The following is a 17,188-nucleotide window of genomic DNA, read 5'->3' as shown; positions in this document are numbered from 1 at the left end:
TCTTCAACGTCGGTTGGAGCGGTGGGAGGAGGTGTTCGGACTGACTCCTCCTTCGCATTTTTAGGCGTTCATCGACAAGAAGAAAAAAACGCCCGGTAAGTTCTTTGATTTTCAGAGCACTCCGGCCGGGGGATACCTTCCCGGGTTCCTCTCGAGCCGGGAGGGGCGTTGATCGCTCTGTTACCGGGGTTCACCCTGAGGTGCCTGTCGGGCCTAATAATTCTACCGGAGTTTTCTCCGAGGGTCTCCGTAAGGGGCCTGTGATCACCGGAGTACCCTCCGAGGCCCCTCCTGTGGGGGCTGTGTGTAAACCCAGTTCTACTGAGTCGTGGGGTACCGGAGCTTGCTCTGAGGCAGTTCTTTCGGCTTCCCTCAACAAAAAAAAACGGGGTACACCCCGAGGTCTTGGCTTTGCTTGAGGTTACCGAACGCATGTTCGAGACCCGTGCCGATAAGGCTTCTACCGGGCCTAGGTCCGAGGTCCCTCATACAGAGGCTAAGGCTACCAACAGTTCTGAGGGGCCGGGCAAGGCCCTGTCGGTGACAGCGCACCGTTCCCGCTCTTGTGGTGACACCAGATCTGTTGAGGGGGCAAAGAAGAAAGTTTCTTCTTTTACCGGCAGTGCTGAGGCTCTTCCTTCGAAGGCTCAGTTGGCGGTTGGTATGTCGCAGAACCATTCCAGGCCTCATAGTACCAGCTCTACCGAGGTTCCTTATGTTAAGGCTAAAATTAAGACCTCTGATCTATCGACGGGGACCCCTGCCTCACTTCCTCACGTGCCGCAGTTCCCCTCAGATGAGGACAAAATGGCGCCCGTTCCCGCCATGACCACGGCGGCCATTTTAGGTACTACCCCTACAACTACGCCATCGGCCCCTGGTGTAGGGTTCGGTCCTTCGGGTGAACCTAAGGTCCCTTGTGCGCATCCTTACCGGCCGGTTTATGATTGGAACGCCCGGATGCCTCTTCGCACAATGTTTCGTTGCCCGCGGGGGCGGCTCCCTTGATTTATGTGGATACGTCGGCGGAGGGGCCTGTATGGCACCCTTCCCCATTGCGTCCCTGGATTTGTCCACCTCATGAGAGGCCTCCTCAGGTTCCCGAAACAATCTCCTGAGGACGCCTTTTTCAGTAAATTTCAAGCGCTTATGCGCACCGACCCCATAAGGGAATATTTCAAGGGGCTTTTCAAGGAGATATGTCCACCCGCCCCTCCGGCTTCACCCGTTCCGTCGGTGGTTCCGCCAGCGCCTCCCTTGCCCGTGGTGCCTCCCCCGGTGCTTCCGCCTGTGCCCCCATTGTCCCCAGTGGACAAGGCAGTGCTGGACTCGGCTCAGCAGGAGCCGGACTTGTCAGATGACCCTCAAGGCAATCAGGACAACGAGGACCTGCCCCACTCTACCAGAGCTTTCCATGACCGGGTAATGGACATGATGAGCTTCTTAGATGTTCTGAGGCACCTGCTCCGCAGGAGGGCGTGCTGTCGGGGGCGTTCACCCTGTCTCCTTTGGAGCGTTCCGGCCTGTTCTTGCAGAAGGACGTTCTGGCCGAGGTCCGAAGAGTTTGGGAAAAGCCACACTCGGGACTTTTTGTCAATAAAAAGATTGACGCGAGGTACAGGCTACATTCCTCGGAAGAAATGGCCTTGTCGTCTTATCCGCCTCCCTCCTCCACAGTGGTGGCTGCGGCCACGTTGCAATCCAGACCTGCAGCTTCCTCCTCCGCGACGGCGACTCAGGTCTTGGGAAAGGAGGACAAGCTCCTGGACTCCCTAGGGAGGAAAATATTTGCCAATTCGGTCTTGCAGCTCAGGCAGGCCAATGCAGAATTGATTTTGATGGGAGCTAACATGCGGATTTGGAGAGGTCTGTCGGAGTTTGAGGAGCACATTCTGGTCGAGAAGCTGGAGGATTTCAGAGGCCTTTCCGATGCCAGGGTCTTGGCCCAGGATCTCCTGGAGGCTGCGGCTCATCACGTAGACACCTCGGCTCGGGGTCTGATGCTAGGGGTAGATACCTCGTGGCGAGCATGGCTACATGCCACTAAGTTCTCGAAGGAGGTGCAAGACAAGGTTCTGGACCTTCCATTTGATGGTAAGGGGCTTTTTCACTCTTCTACTGATGTAGAGCTTACCAAAACCAAAGACAGCACTCAGACGGCCAAATCTTTGTCTGTTCTGGTTAAACCTCCCTTCAAGACTCAAAGGCCGTTGTCGCAAGGTCGACCTTCCTCTGGTTTTAGGGGCTTCCTCGACTGCAAAAATCGCAGAGTGGATACTCCTGTGGGGAATAACCGCTGTAGACAACAGCGTACGCGGTATTTCTCCCGCTCCTCAGCCTCCTCATCAGGTTCAGGTGGCACCGCCACGATAAACCTGCCAAATGAGGGTTTTACGGGCTTGCACGAGACCCCGGTGAGAGGACGCATTGCGTCTCATTGGGAGGCGTGGCAGACCATCACAGAAGACAGATGGGTCTTTTCAGTCGCTCGAGCGGGCTTCCGCTTACCTTTACCCCCTACCCCACCCCTCAACCCTCCTTTTCAGCTGTCGGGCTCTCCCTACCTCAGGGCCGAGGTTCAGAAACCACTGCTCCTCATAGCCGTGGAACCCGTTCCCCCTTGGGGAACGAGGGGAGGGCTTCTACTCCCGGATGTTTACGGTGCCCAAACCTTACCAGGCTGGCCTGCGCACCATCCTAGACCTTTCCCAGTTCAATCTTTCCCTACCCCAAGAGAAATTCAAGATGATCACGCCCGGCCAGATTCGCTCCTCGTTGCAGGCGGGCGATTGGCTCAGCGTGGTGGATCTTCAGGATGCGTACATGCATATCCTGATTTGGAACCCACACAGGAGATACCTCAGTTTCTCTTTGGGAGAGGAGCACTTCCAGTTTCGGGTGCTTCCTTTTGGCCTCATTTCGGCGCTGCGTGTCTTCACGAAGATGATGTCGGTGATTGCGGCCCATCTTCGTCTCCAGGGTATCCAGGTGTATCCCTATTTGGACGACTGGCTCCTACGCAGCCCTTGCTCGTTGGCAGCAGCGGGCAACCTCCAGTCTCTCCTTCAGCTCCTATTCCATCTTGGGCTGTCAGTGAACTGGCGGAAATCCTCCATGACGGTCTCACAGGACCTGACTTTCCTGGGTTTTTGTTGGAACACGATAGACTGCCGAGTGTATCTGACCGGGGACAGAATGGCGGATCTGTTGGGCATGTGTCAGATGTTTACGCAGTCAGAGAGCATGTCAGCCTGGTGGTTCCAGAGGCTTCTGGGACTCATGGCCTCGTGTGTGCTGGCTCTTCCTCTTGCTCGTCTCAAAATGAGACAGACCCAGATGGCTCTTCGGAGTTCCTGGCGTCAGGCTGTGGACCCGGATTCCAAACGGATAATGATTCCGGATTCCATGAGAGTGGACCTGGACTGGTGGTCGTCTCTCAGCAACCTGTCAGTGGGTGTCGGGTTCCAGGACACAAGCCCCATGGTGACGATCACGACAGACTCCTCCCTTTTCGGGTGGGGTGCGACGTTAAGATCTTCTTCAGGTCTCGGACCTCTGGTCACCTCAGGACAAGCTCCTGCACATAAATCAATTGGAGCTTCTGGCAATTTGTCTGGCGCTCAAGGCGTTCAGACCTCTCATTGTCAACAATGTGGTCTGCATACGAACGGACAATGCGGTGTCAATGTACTACATAAACAAGCAGGGGGGAGTGAAGTCTCCCCCTCTCGTGGATCTGTCCATCCAGATTTGGGAGTGGGCCGTGCTTCATGGGGTCTGGCTGCTTGCAGTGCACATCCCGGGCTGGCTGAATGTCACCGCGGACGCCCTCAGCCGGCGGACAGTGGCCAGCTACGAGTGGGAGTTGAAGGCGGAGATCCTATCATGGATGTTCTCGCGTTGGGGCACACCGGAGGTGGACCTCTTCGCCACGGCGGTACACAAGAAACTTCCTCAGTACGCCTCCAGAGGGGGGCTGGGAGCCTCCTCTCTGGGGGACGCACTCGAGATTCAATGGCACAACATGAGAGCTTACGCCTTCCCGCCTCTTCCTTTGGTTCATCGAGCAATTTGGAAGTTGAAGAGTTCTGTCAACTGTTCTTTCCTACTGATAGCTCCGTGGTGGCCGGCCAGGTTTTGGTTCTCAGAACTTCAACACCTGTCGGTGTGTCCGCCGATCAGGTTACCAGTAACTCCCGATCTTCTTCACCAAGGGGAACAGCAGATGTGGCACCCCCTCCCCACAATCGCTCAACTTGGCGGCATGGTGCCTGAGTTCACGGCTCTAGAGCCTTTGGGTTTGTCTGCAGATAACATGCGCATTATCCAGGTAGCCAGGAAACCCTCGACCAGATCCCAATACAAGAGTAAATGGCTCAGGTTCTGTCATTGGTGGTCGGAGAAAGAATTGGACCCGAGGGTGGCGACGATTGACACAGTGCTGTCCTTTGTCTCCTCCCTAGCGGAGTCAGGGGTTCATGTCTTGTCCTGCAGGACTTATCTCTCGGCGATTTCCGCCTACCTCTCTACAGACCGGTGTTCTTATTCGTTAACTAACCCGGTGGTGAAGAGACATTTTGCTGGCCTGACACGACTCTACCCTCCGGTTCGTAGTCTGCACCCGCCTTGGGACCTAAATGTAGTCCTGACGGCGCTGTGCCATAAACCTTTTGAGCCAATGGCTACGGTTGACCTCAAGTACGTGTCCTGGAAAGTTTCCTTTCTGGTCGCCGTTACGTCAGCGAGGAGAGTGAGTGAGCTCCAGGCATTGTCGGTGGAGCATCCTTTCTTGGTCTTTCACAAGGACAAGGTAGTCCTTCGGACAAACCCAGCTTTCCTACCAAAGGTAGTGACCGAATTCCATCTGAATCAATTGATTTCCCTTCCGGCCTTTTTTCCGAACCCTGCCTCGGAGGCGGAAAGGGTTCTACACTGCCTGGATGTCCGAAGAGCTCTTAAGTTCTACCTGGACAGGACTGCCGAGCATCGGAGTTCTTCCCAACTGTTTGTGACCTTCGGTAAACCCCAGGGCAGGCCGGCGTCTAAGGCATCCATTTCCAGATGGATTGCTGCCTGTATCACAGAATCTTTCACCGTCCAAAAGCTGATACCTCCTAAGGGTATCCATGCACATCACGTGCGAGGCAAGGCAGCTGCGGTTGCTTTTCAGAAGTATGTTCCCTGGGAGTCCATCGCTAGAGCGGCTACTTGGGCCTCCCCATCTGCTTTCTGTAAGCATTACTGCCTCGATATGAGCTCTAGGGCTTACGCTCAGTTCGGCCAGGCTGTGCTGAAGAACCTGTTTCAGTAAGGGGTATTTCCATCCACCCATAGTTCCTATAAGGAGTGCTTGGGAATCTCCCATAAGTATGGAGGAAAGGGGACGGGACGTAGGAGTATTACCAGGTTACTCACCGTAGTGACCACCTTACTCCTAGTCCATAGTCCCTTTTCCTCCATACGCCCGCCCGCCGTCCCCTTAATAAGGTTACTCTGTTATTGCTAATGGGTCTTGGACCCTGCGATAGAAAAGTACTGATGGGTGATGTGCGGGACAGAGCCAAGGTGGGCAGGGTTACGGCCGCGTGCCGGGCCCCGCGCAGGAAAGAGAGGAGGGACATACTTTTGGAAAAATGTTGATGCTTTTTACAAAGTGCTCCGGTCCCGTCCCACAGGACGGAGAGATGTCCCATAAGTATGGAGGAAAAGGGACTATGGACTAGGAGTAAGGTGGTCACTACGGTGAGTAACCTGGTAATTTGACATCCTACATCCCTTGTTAGTGGTGTGGTCTGTGTTTTTCGGTCTTCCTTTTCTCTAGACCTCAATTGAAAAAGAATAAAATAAAAATTACAATAAGGGTCTGATGCCTTGAATATTAAAATGATATGTCTGAAATAAAACACTCATGAAACATGTTGTTGTTAATTTATACAGCACAGTGCTGCTATTTCTATGGTTTCCAAGTGCTCTCTCGGCTCTGAAAGGAAAAGTGAGATGGGTTGGTTAAAAAAGAAAGCCGTAAAAGAGGGGCGTTGTGCTTAGCTCTTGGTGCGTGTAGAACCAGAAGTAACTGGCATCTGTGCGGGTGTGTTTTCTAGGTGTGTTTTGTTCTGTACCCCAGAGACTTATTATTGTTGCCAGATGGGAGACATCCATTATTTAGCTTATTGGTTGTTTGAGCTAGTCGGGCGGGTTTGAGAATTGGTTTGAGAGATGTGTGGTTTGGACCGTTTTAGCGAGGAGGCTTTCTCTAGCCGCCTGAAGCAAGTATGGTCAGTTTGGTGAGCAAAGGTGGTGTTAAGAAGGAGATTTGTTTTGTAACTGTTTATTTATTTTACAGTAGCGTACAACACATATAACTGTTTGGGGTGAGTCGATTCATACAGTCATCACAAACTATATAATCGAGGATGAACAATAAAAGCAAAAAAAGAAGAATGGATGTAATGAACCACAAAATCAGGATCTCGGTGTAAAGCAAAACCATAGCCACACCAAACATACCCCAACAATAAACATACAATAACACCTGTTTGTGCTGTCCGGTCCGAAATTTCAATAAACTACTCTGGGGCTTGCCCTACCTCCCAGGGGCCCGCGGGTGGGATGGAATGTCTTATCTGCATGCAGACCCAGTTTGGTCTTCTATGGGAGCATATTATCCGAGGGTACAAACATCGCCTGTGTCAGGGCTGTCTAAGTGGCCACGTCATCACTGATTTCCTTCACACTTCTATATACTGCTCTGTACCAAACAGAAGTCCCCGCCATTGCTCATCTGTACAGGTCAATCCACCACGCAACAACATTGAGACTCTCCTTTGCCTTCCAGGCCATAGCAGTCCTGCGTTTAGCCAACACACAGATCAGATCCTTCATTCTGGTAAGATGTGTGCTGAGTTTCTCCCCATGTGGAAACATCTCCAAAAGGCAGTCCTCAGGCAGCCAAGAATGCATCTCAATACTCCCATGGACCACTTTGTCTGCATTTGCCCACCCAGTACCTCCGAACCACCGGGCAACTCTAAAACATGTGCAGCATATCCACAGCATCATCCTCAGACCAAGGGCAGACCCATTGCGCCGCCCGTGGAAACTGGAAATTGTTGCATAGGGTGATATATGCCTTATGCGTGACATATAGTTTCAGTGATTTAAAGCGGGCATTCTTGGAGACCTTTCTGGTTAAAATCAAAGCCCTGGCCCATTCTGCTTCAGAGAAGTTCCTGCCCAGGTCCTCCTTCCATTGCAAACACACCATCAGAGAAGGCTCCACCATCTTACTGGAAACCAATTCATATGTTCTAGAGACAATGTGACCTCCCTCAGACATACCTTACATTGCCTCCAGCAACGGGTCGGGCTCCATACATTCGCAAAGTTCGGGCCAAAGTTTCTTAATCTCCCTTACCAGGCCTGAATGCAGCAGGAACTGATCCTCATGTATGCCGAGGGTCTGGGTTAAAATGCTAAAGTCTACCATCTCCCCATCCTGCAATGAGTCTCCCACTGTGGCCACTCTGTTCATCTCCCAATGTCTTCTGATCCCATGAACCTGGCTAAATCCTGCCCTCATCAGTCCCACCAGGGGAATGTTCGGGGAATAAGGATTCACAACCCCCAGGAGCCACCACAACCTCCGCCATAAGGTCTTCCTCAACTCCAGGAGGTGAGGCCCGTGCAAAAATGTGCCCTTGTGTACCCACAGCGCCTGCTTAAGAAAGTACCCCTTGATGGCGGGCTGTAGCAAGCTGGTGTCTAAAGAAGGCTCATCCGCAAGCCAGCCCATGACCAACTGCAGCTGTCCTGCCCAATAGTATAGCTCAAAGTGGGCTAAACAGACCCTCCCCCCATTCCTGTAGTCGCTCTGCAGGGGGCCCAGCACAATCCTGTTCCTCTTTCCCTCTCTTGTCTCTGGTGATAGAATTCAGATTCCCAAAAAATAGTCTAGGGATGTTGAAGGGTATGTTGACAAAATAGTATGACAGGCGCGGGAGCACCACCATTTTCAAGAGTGCCACTCTTCCAATCATTGACGACAGCTTCTTCCAGAACGCCATAACCTTAACAATCCAGAGCCCTCTGCGTATTATGTGCATGTGAGGCGGAGAAGTCATGTCGTACATTCACCACAAGGTATCTAACAGTGTCCGTCTCCCAAGATGGCAAGCCTACATCAGCCCAGGTAACGGAAAAAGGCAGGACTTTGATCTACTAAATTGTATACCTGGGACCTCTGCAAATCGCTCACTCGAATTGAGAAGGTTTTGTAAATTATCCTCTGGGTACGTAATGTTGAGCAGCATATCATCTGCATACAAAGAAATTAAATGTCTGGCCCCGTCCACCAGGATGCCTGCCTCTGAATACTGTGATCTAAGAAAGACTGTGAGCCGCTCCAACGCTAGGATAAACCGCATTGGGGACAGAGGCAGCCCTGCTTAGTGCCTTCCCCCAACGCCCACCCTTGGGTGATCTGCCTGCCCAATACCAAACTGATGCAAAGACCTATAGAACAAATCCCATTGGACCGAGTCAAAGGCCTTAACAGCTAAAGAGGTCACTGCACATTCCAAGTCCAAATGCCTGATGCTATTTATAATGTGGTGGATCCTCCTCAGGTTCCATGTAGGGTTCCTGCTGGGCATATAACCCTGTCTGATCTATGTGTATTAAGACGCCAATCACTCTTTTCCCCTTAAGTGCCAAGGACGCGGGACTTAAGGGGTTAATGAAGGAGCAAATGTTAGATGGCATTGAATAGTGAAATACCGAAATCACCAAAAAAAGGCCTTGGCACTGGGGGGAAACCCATGGCAGTTAAAAGGTTAACCTAACAGCCAACAGGGCCATCCCGTAAGCTTACAATCTTGATTGACCGTGGAAAGGGTTTTTTACGAGCTGCAATCTAACAGTGGCATTTTTGGCTTGAGCACCGGGACTATTACTGATTCCCGCAGACTACCAGGCAGCATCCCTATCTCGTACCCATCCTCTAGTGTTTCCAAGAGACACTATAGAGGGGCATCCTCCAGCATATTCCTTATAAATTTCTGCAGGCAAGACATCCGCTCCTGGGGCTTTACCAGACAGCAATTCCCGTATTGCAACCAGTAGCTCTTCGACTGAAAGCGGGGTGTCCAACATCGCCCTCCGTTCTGGCTGGAGGCAAGGTAATTCTATATGAGACAAGGCTTCAGCAATTTCAGTGCCACAAGCCTCAGTTCCTGACGAATACAGAGTCTCATAGTATTTAGTGAAGACCTCATTAATCTGCTCTTGCCCATGCCTAATCGCCCACTATTCATTCCGTATAGCACTAATCATTTCCCTCTTATGCTCCTGTCTGCCCAACCAGGCCAACAGCCTTCCAGGTTTATGCCCCTCTGCATGTAGCTTCCTCGTGTATTCTGCAAAGTCAAATTTATCCAACCGGTTCCAACCCGCTATACACTGTTGCCACTGTTCAGTCGGGTCCCCAGCTTCCCATCCTGTTCCTGCAGCCCTCGCCTCCACCAAATCTATTCTTCCCTCCATCTCCATGAGTGAATCCAGTATGTTCCAGAGCCCCCCCCATTTTGCCTATTGCCTCTCCCTGCACTACTGTCTTAAGTTTCCCAAAGCGTGCCCGTCTTGTCCACACTACCACCGTTAATAGCATAAAAACAGTCAGATGTTCTCGGAAGGTATCATCTAGTAGAGCCTCTGCCGATAGCTTACCAGTAGGAATTGGGGGTCTACGCAATCTCCTCCACCACGTGGCCATCAACGGTGCATGATCAGAAAGGACCCTGGCCGTATAGGACACTAAGGTAAATTCCCCCAATGACTTGCGTCCCGTAAAGATATAGTCTATGCGTGTGTGCACCCTATGTGGGGCGAAATGTACAAATAGGACCTTTACCCCTCATGTGTTGCCCTCCAGACGTCTAACAACTGAAGGTCCTCCAGCAATCCCTTTAAAGCTTTCACGGGGGAGGCAGGCCTCTTATATGTATTATTTGACCTGTCGTTTGTCGGGTCCAATGGGCAACTGAAGTTACACACCCCCACATAGCCACAGGGCACCCCTGTAATGGGACATTTTCGAGTAGGGTGAAGCGAAGAATAGCTTGGCGGTATGGTTAGGAGCATAGGAATTTACAGTGCCTATCTCCTTCCTTCCCAAGGGCTCAAGGGCAGCCACCATTCTACCCTTCTCATCCCCTTTGGTTTCTAGGATCCTAAAGGGGACGTGGGTGCTCTCCACACCAGAACACCTCTGGCAAATGTGGAGTAGGGGGAGCCGTATAACTATCCAACCCATTCGACCGTTCTGTTTGTCCCTGGTAAAATGCGTCTCCTGTAGTATAGCTATCCCCATACGCATTCTGTGCAAATACTTGAACACCCATAGACGTCACGCGACCCCTTCCCGATACCACCTCCCAAACCGTGCCCTCCCCTATCGCCCTATCCATCTTCACGTGCGGACCCGGCCACAAGCCGAACTCCAGACACAAACAGAAATAACAATAAACCCTGAAACCCACCAACAACTTCAAAACATCCCGCCACCCCCCAACCATATAATACTGGCCTAATAGCTACAAGCATATTCAGGCCTGACCGCATTTCATGCACCCCCACCCTGCTAGCAGGTGACGCACTGCAGGCGATACCTCAAGACTTATCCCAAAAAAAAGTGTTCAATATCTGTGGGAACATGCCCGCCACAACTGAGGCGCTCAGCCGATTTCCCCCCCCCAAAGTGGGAAAAAAGAGGAGAGTCAGTCGCCAGGCTCCCGCCTTTACCCAATCTAGAATGCCCCAAAGTGGTTGTCAGCTATACCTCCACACACAGAGCAGCAGCCACAGTCAACTTTCATTGTTCCTCCATTCTTGTAGCTGCGCAATGCCCACCAAGTCCATCCAGATGTGTGGCGCCATAGTGTCCTCAAAGAAATGCAATCAAACCTCATGGCATTCCTTCAGCTTTGCCGGCCAAATCAACATATAGCGGAGGTTAGTCCTCCGCAGCTGCTCCTTGGTGGGGCCAAACACCACCCTGCTCCTCTGCACCAGCTGTGTATAATCCGAAAATATGGTCAGCTTCGAGGACGCCCTTTCTATCACTCCTCTCTCCTTGGAGAATGCCCGTATCCGTTCCATGTCTTTAAAGTTTAGGATCTTTGCTATCAGCTGTCTCGAAGGGGCACCAGGCGGAGGCCTCTCAGCCAAGGATCTGTAGGCCCATTCCACTGTGAAGCCCTGCGTCAGTGTCCCGGGGCCCACCTCCTGCAGCAGCAAGTTCTCCATGTAGGAGGTAGGGTTCCCCACTTCCTTCCCTTAAGGCAGCCCCAGAATCTGGACATTATTCCTCCTTGCTCTACCTTCTGCATATTTGGCACGATGCTCCAAGACCCTGGACCGTTTCCATGAGCGTAGCAACCTTCAATTGATTACTAGCGATGTTGGTCCTATTCTCCTGCGCCACCGCTTCTGTCTTGCCTAGCCGATCTGCAAGGGAACAGACATCTTGGAGCAAGAGACCAACATCAACGTGACCGTATCTATTTTGTGTTCCAAGGAGGTTTGCAATGCTGTGATCGCTGCCAGTATTCTGACTTCCCCCTGCTGGCTCATGGACACAGATTAAGATTATCCCCCCTGGGCAATGGCGGCTGGGCCGCACCACAGCCATCTTTGTGGGTAAAGGCCTTCATGCTTCTCAGCTTGGCCCTGTCCCTGCTGTGCTTAACCAGCATTTGCAATTAACATTAGGGAGTGGTGTGCACTGAAGTATTCCTCCAAGGCCTGGGCACCTTCTCGCTAGCTTCACCAGCCGACCACAGTCCAGCAATTTCTGCGTCCCCTCCTGTCACGAGACAGCGCCAATGCTCCCCCTGAGCGGGTGGGGGATCACCATGTAAGGGTGCAGTCAAGTCCATACAAGGGGATGGGCAGCTCACTTTCTTCTCACAAGCGGTCTCCACTGGTCTCTACAGTACACTAATTTCCATAATTGTCCTGTCACCTCTGTCGCTGCAGCTCCTGAACAGATCCCTCAGGCACACCAAGCCACTACCTGTCCATCACCAGGTTAATTCACTACAGCCACGACAGCGCAGGCCCAGGGATGAAATACCACCTCACAGCACCAGTAACCAATGTCCACTACATGCGCCACCCATGAAGCCCCTCCACCTGATGCAGCACAGTGACACCAAGACATGTAGTGGGGTTGCACAGTCCATGCCCCTGCAGTCCAGGGGATGGAAAGCTGCCTCTTGATGCTTGAATAGCACTGCGTACCTCAGCTACGATATGCCGCCAAAGCTGACACATTAAAACGCAGGTAATATGTTGCAGGGTTCGAAATTGAGATTCAATGAGTAGGATTTAAAACCAGCTCCTGGGTGTCTGGCATCAACCTGTCGGCAGGAGCTGCCACAGGGTAACCAGGAGCTACTAGAGATGGTCCTTTAACCTTTTGTCCATTTTGTATGAACAGTTGTGTTTAAATGTATATTATATGTGTTCTAATTCTTCTCCAGCATTGGATCTTTCATGGATTCACATGCTTAGAATATTCCCTGTCGACAGACTGGAAACCCTCAGTACACTTATAAAGCCGTTTCCCATAGGAAAACTTCTGACACTTTTGTGTCCCATCTATGTCGTTTTTGGGGCCGCCTACGCATGCCCCACTAGGACGTAGCGGTAAAAATGCCTCACCCCGCAGCTCCCTTCAGATTTCAACTGTCTCCAAAGTAGTGGGAGCACCTCATGTAGTCTACTATTTGTCAAGGTTGTGTTGTTGCAGTTTTGTCCTGATGTCTGGGAAAGCGCTGTTCCGCCCGTGCGCTACGTGCGGGTTGAAGAAAGTGTATGAGGGGGATGGGCATATGGATTGCATATGTTGTCTACACCCTCATCATTCGGCAGACAAGTGCGACATATGTAAGGGCTTCTCCCAGAAGACTCTTAAAGATCGAAGTCGGCGGCTAGTGGCATGGTTGAATGATGGAGCGGGGGCATACCCGCCTTCGGAGGTAGGCGCCACGCACAGCGTGGCCTCAGCGTCGAAATCTTTAGGGGCCCCGCGCCGCTCGACATCGTCGGAACCCCCGGTGAAGAAATCACGACCGGCGGAGAAGGAATCATCGAGAAGCCATTCTAAGGAGTTCTCGTCGAAGAAAGCCTCGTCATCCTCATCTTCTTCGATGAAGAAAGACAGAAAGGAAAAGTCAAAATCCTCCTCGGGCGATCACCATAGATCGACCTTGAGTCGAGAAGCGGAAGCGGAGAAGCGCAGGTCAAGTTCGGAAAAGCGGGAACGCCTCAGGGACCTACACGATCACCACCTTCGTCGACGCCAGGGCAGTCGTCGACCCCTTCTCTGCCACTGACACAATTGGTCTCAACTATTCTTGGACCGCAGATGGTGACGGCGACGATAACGACGGGGCCAGCTTTAGCCTCGTCGACGGAGATTCCGCAAGAGGCCTGGTGACCAGACGTATTCGACCCGGTTTTGCCGGAGACCCTGCTGCAGCAAGAGGTGGCCTTGTCGGTGTCCTCGGGAGATGAGGATGTGAGAGTAGCTGGCCCTGCAGACCTTGCGTTACGAGGAATTACCAAGCCTCTCTCCGGGAGAACCAGCATTCCGGGGTCTACCCCTCTTCTTAATCCGCAGTCACTCTTGTCGCTGGAGGTTTTATCCACGTTACAGACTTTGTTGAAGACTCTGGACGAGAGGCTACTTCAAGCAACTCCAGCCAGGTCGGCCATCGACGAACCGGGCCCGTCTCGTCGGCCATCTCCGTCAATCCCCACGACAGTGCCAGCGGGTGAAGACCTCTCAGCTGCATGCCACGAGGAGGGAGAACTGATAGATTCGGATTCGGACAGGAGAACCTTATCGGATGTCTCACTTTCCCCCTCCAGGGATCCAACCTGGGAGTCTGAGGTGGAATTAGAAACCCCGAGAAGCCCGGCTCAGCCGTCTCCCCCGGACGACATTGGGTCATTTCACGCTATGATGGCCAAAGCGTGTACAGAATTCGGGTTGGCCCAGGAAGAGGAGAGAAAGAACTGTTTTCTTTTCGACCACATGGGAAAGAGAAGAAGGTCAGTGTTCTCGGTACCCATTCTGGATCATGTGTGGCAGGAAGGGTTACCCTTTCCCGGAACCGCCAATAAAAGGTTGCCTGGAGAAAAAATGTAAGGCCCCAGAAGCTACCCCCAAGTGTCTGTCCTCCCAACCAACCCCTGACTCGGTGGTGTCAGCGGCGGCGGCGAGAAAGGCGAGGGCCCAGCACAAGTGCACGACCCCGCCGGAAAATGAGGCCAGAAGGCAGGATGCCTTTGGCAAAAAAGTGCTGTCGGTAGGAGCAACCACAGTGAAAGCGGCCAACTCTCTGGCTATAGTAGCCAGATATGACAGAGATGTGGCACCGACTGGCACCTATGCTTCGCAAGGCGGCGATGTTACTCGTCAGGGAAGGTAAAGAGGCCTCCAATCATGCAAAAAACATTGCGGTGGACCTCGCAGAATCAGGGTTTAAACAGGTGAATAACGGGGTGGTTCTACGAAGGCAGGCATGCATGGCTAAAATGCACCAACTTTAGACCAGAGGTGCAATACAAGGTGCTGGATATGCCCTTTGAGGGAGACATTCTGTTCGGCGAGAAGGTGGACGAGGCCCTGAAGGGCATGAAGGAGGACTCGGACACTGCGCGTTCCTTGGGTGCCCTCCAGAGTGGTCGAAGTTTCAGGTCTTTCCGTCCCTTTAGGGGAGCATCGGGAAACTCCAGATTCTCGGCATCGAGAGACAGATCCTTCAGTAGGCCGGCGTACCCCTCACAGGGATAGACGGGCTTCTCAAGCGGCAAAACAACGCCGGGACTACCAGACCTCCAGGAAGAGAACAGGTTACTCGTCAACGAGAGATAAGCAGACCAAGGACCAGCAATGACGGGCATCGGAACGTTCTGGGAGGCAGAGTATCGTACTGCATCGACGAATGGGAGCAAATAACAACGGATCAGTGGGTGTTGGACACAGTAAGGTATGGACATTCCCTGCAATTCAAAAGCAACCCTCAGTACATTCCACCGGCGTTTGTAGCTCAACCCCATCTGAGCGTGTTGCAGCAGGAAGTAGCACTTATGCTACAAAATGGTGCTATAGAATAGGTTCCGTCGTCGCAGAAGGGTCAAGGGGTTTATTCCCGATACTTTGTGGTGAAAAAACCAAACAGAAAATCGCGTCCCATTCTACACCTGCGCAGTCTCAACAAGATGTTGAAAAGCCTAAAATTTAAGATGCTCACGCTCCAGGAAGTGATCCGATCAGTTCAGGAAGGGGATTTTCTGGCGTCTCTGGACCTGCAGGATGTGTACTTCCACATACCAATGTGTCGGCGACACAGAAAGTTCCTAAGGTTTGTGGTAGGACGGACTCACTACCAGTTCACAGTACTTCCCTTTGGGCTGAAATCCTCTCCCAGAACGTTCACGAAATGTTTGGCCCCGGTGGCAGCCTGGCTGAGAAGGCAAGGTCATCATGTGTACCCGTATCCCGACGACTGGTTGGTGAGGGGGGTCCTCCCCTATGTCGACTCGCACAAGTTTGCAGTCCATCATGCAACTTTTACAACGGCTGGGGATTGCGGTAAACTTCGAGAAATCTTCGTTGATGCCGTCGAGAAGCTTGGTGTTCCTGGGCGCGCAATTCGAGACCCAGTTAGTGTTAGTGAGGCAATCCCTCGACAGAATCACCAAACTCAATCGATTGGCAAGTAGGCTGAGAATCAATACCAGACTATCAGTGAGAAAATGTGTCGATTCTGGGCGCTATGGCGTCCTGCATTCCTCTAATGGGCAACTGTCGCCTGTTCATGAGGCCGGTTCGAGAGTTCCTGGCGGACCGGTGGACGCAGGCCCAAGACTTTGGCCGGACAAGCTGACCGTCCACGACGATGAGCTCCTACTAGCTCTTCAGTGGTGGCAGAGCTTTCAGAATCTATCCAGAGGGGTACCCCTACAGGAGCCGGAGTTTCAGCTAACCCTAGTGACGGACGCATCCCTGACAGGCTGGGGAGCACACATGGGCACTCTACAAATGCAAGGTCGTTGGTCCCGGAGGGAGTCACTCCTGCACATCAACGTTCTGGAACTGAGAGCAGTGCGCTGGGCCCTGAAGTCTTTCCTGCCGCACATCAGAGGGTCCATAGTGAGAATATTGACAGACAACACAACGGCAATGTTTTACTTAAGGAAGCAAGGGGGCACGCGGTCCAGAACCCTTTCCATCGAAACTCAGAAGGTGTGGCATTGGGCTCTAAAACACGTTATATCCATCGTAGCTCATCATTTCCCTGGAGTAAGGAACGAGGAAGCGGACTCACTCAGCAGAAAAATGGGCCAAATACACGAATGGGAGCTAGACGGCGTTCAGTTGTCGAAGGTCTTCAAGAAATGGGGACGGCCTCCGCTGGATCTCTTCGCAACGAAGAGGAACAAGAAGTGCAAGATGTACGCCAGCAGGTGGCCACAGGAAGGTTCTCTGGGGGAAGCGTTCTCCTTTCCATGGACGGACAAGTTTCTCTGCGCCTCCCCCCCCATTCCCTCTTATACGGAGAACTCTGCAGTGGATACGCAGGTACAGGTGCCGGGTCATCCTAGTGGCACCGTGTTAGCCGAGGCAGCCGTGGTTTTCCGACCTGCTTCCCCTGTCAATAGCACAACCGGTAACGTTCCCGAAGGTTCCCAATCTCCTGTACCGGGACGAAGGAACAGTGTGGCATCACAATCCGGACAGTCTCAATGTCACAGCTTTGCTCCTGACTTTTTCGGAATTTGGTGCTTTGAGCATTTCGTCGGATTGTCGGAGAATCCTGCAAGCAGCACGGGCCCCTTCCACCAACAAGTCGTACGCATGTAAATGGAGAAGGTTCTGTATGTGGTGTCAAGGACAGCCGGGAGTGCAACCTCTAAACGTAACTCCGGAGCAATTTCTGGCAAAGAGCGGGTTATCATTTTCATCAATAAAGGTACACCTGGCAACCACCTCTAGGTTCACTAGGAGGAGGCAGTCATCTCCCTTGTTTAGTGACAGGCTGGTGAAACACTTCATGAGGGGTCTGTTCCACACATTCCCGCCGATTAAACGTTTTCCACCAAGGTGGAGTCTTAATGT

The sequence above is a fragment of the Ambystoma mexicanum genome, chromosome 1p (assembly GCF_040938575.1).
Source record: "Ambystoma mexicanum isolate Mex_15411 chromosome 1p, UKY_AmexF1_1, whole genome shotgun sequence".
NCBI classification, from domain to species: Eukaryota; Metazoa; Chordata; class Amphibia; order Caudata; family Ambystomatidae; genus Ambystoma; species Ambystoma mexicanum.
The sequence above is the reverse complement of the archived record's forward strand: the minus strand, read 5'-3'. Positions refer to the sequence as shown.